Below are 2,088 nucleotides of genomic sequence, written 5' to 3' on the forward strand. Positions count from 1 at the left end.
GGCCTTTGTGCTGCACCAGGCTGGGACCCCACACAGGCACAGGTCTCGGGGGTCTGAGTGTGGAGGAGGTGCCTGGGGAGCCCCAACCCCTGGGGAACACCAGTGTCCGGGCAGCCTTTGTGCACGTCCTGGGGGACCTCCTGCAGAGCCTCGGGGTCCTGGCTGCCTCTATCCTCATCTACGTCAAGCCTCAATACAAGGCAGCTGACCCCATCAGCACCTTCCCCCTCGCCATCTGTGCCCTTGGATCCCCCGCACCGACCTTCTGAGGCATCCTTCGAGTCCACGTGAAGGGTACTCCCTACAGAGTGGGGTTTGAGCCGGTGCAGGACACACGCTGTCAGTGTCAGGAGTCCGGGCCACCCACGAGCTGCACCTGTGGGCCCTTATGCTCACCTACCATGTTGCCTCCTCACACCTGGCCATTGGCAAGGCAGCGGACCCCGAAGCTGTCCTGGCTGAAGCCTCATGCCCGCTCCACTCCCAGTTTGGATTCTCCAGCTGCACCCTGCAGGTGGAGCAGTACCGTGAGGCACTGCTGGGAACCCCCTCAAGCCTGAGCTGCGGCCCCACACCCACCCATCCACCCACCCACTCACTCACTGCCATGCCCAGGCTCAGTCCTAGACCCCAGCAGCTGTGTCCCTGCTCAGAGAGAGGGAGCTGAACAGGGCCTAGACCCCTTCCTCTCTCCCTCCTTTCACCACCCAACTCCTCAGCCCTCCAGCCCCTGAGGGCAAGACCAAAGTGTGTGGGAGGAGTTGGGGAAGAGGCTGGGGGCAGGGAATCCTGGGGCTCAGTGTGGTGGAGGGCTGTGTAAGTCCTTGGGTCTGGGGAGCCGGGAGCCTCCCTTCCATGCAGCTCATCTGTCTGTGGCAGGCTGGCTGACTGTGGGCATCTACCTGTCTGTGTGCTGTCCGTGTGCCTATCTGTAGGGGGAGGTCAGCGGGCGCCCCCTCCCCACATGGCATTGCACTGTCTATGCAGGGGCCCCCAAGCCCGCACTTCGTCAGTGTTCTCTAGCCCTGTGGTTTTGTCTGTGTGTGTGTTTCTTGGTGCTGTGACCCGTGTGTCCCTGTGCCTGTGTGGCTGTGCTCTGGTCTCTCTGAGCCTGCATCATCGCGTGGGGCTGGGCACTATCTGTCCATCCCACTGTTGGTGCCGCGCCATCGGCTATCCCAGAGAGAGGGAGGACCCTGTAGCAGTGTCACCAATAAACTTGTGTTTATCACCCCCCAAACATAAAATGATAATACAGTGATTAAAAGGGGGGTGGAGTGGTAGAGTTTGGTGTGTAGGAAGCGGACCTCAATGTCTGGAGCCTGCCCGGTGGCCCATCAAACTGGATAGTCATGTTAATTCAGTGCATATACACCAAGAGTTGAGATTGATGTTAGCAAAGAGTTTCAGCTATCGATAGTGTCTGCTTTTTCTACTGAATTTACTGCACGTGTTTACAAGGGCCTAAGGAGCCTAGGAAGAGCATTGGAGTAATGGTTATGTGTTGGGATGTTCTGTAGGCGAAAGATGAGGCTTTCTACTTCCATGAAGAGTTACAGTCTTGGACACTCCCAGAGGCAGTTCTACCCAGTGCTATAGGATCACTATGCATCAGACTTGACTCGGGGGAAGTGAGTTTGAGTTTGGAAGGAGTCCTAGTACTTAACCACTGTGTACCAGGGCCTCTCTTAGAGCCAGCCAGAAAAGAAAAGCACTGCCGCCCAGGTGGTTCCAACTACCAGTGGCTCCAGACAGGCTTTCTAAGAACGTCCATCTTCACAGAAGCAAAGAGCCTCCCCTTTCTCCTGAGCTTTGAACTACTGACCCAACAGTGCCACCAGGGCTCCTTAGAACCCTCAAACCCAAACCGAACAAACAAACTCACTACCGTGACAAACTCACACTATCTTATAAGACAGTAGGAACACCCTGTGGGTTTCCAAAACTATAACTCCTCATCTCTCTCCCATGGAGAACTCCGCAGTGGCTGGTGGTTTCCAACTGCTGGTCTGTGGTTGGTAGCCCAACACATAACTGCTACGCCAAATACGAAATGGCAGCAAGTACACCCTGACCCACCTTCTTAAC

The 2,088-nt window shown here is 56.2% G+C and overlaps 1 pseudogene; it reads left to right on the forward strand.

The window, feature by feature from the left end:
- Positions 1-4: 4 nt before the first annotated feature.
- Positions 5-935, forward strand: LOC115873742 (annotated as a pseudogene).
- Positions 936-2,088: the final 1,153 nt, after the last annotated feature.

This window comes from Echinops telfairi, unplaced genomic scaffold (genome assembly GCF_000313985.2).
Source record: "Echinops telfairi isolate 266 unplaced genomic scaffold, ASM31398v2 ScPeMD7_7469;HRSCAF=8507_1, whole genome shotgun sequence".
Lineage (NCBI taxonomy): Eukaryota > Metazoa > Chordata > Mammalia > Afrosoricida > Tenrecidae > Echinops > Echinops telfairi.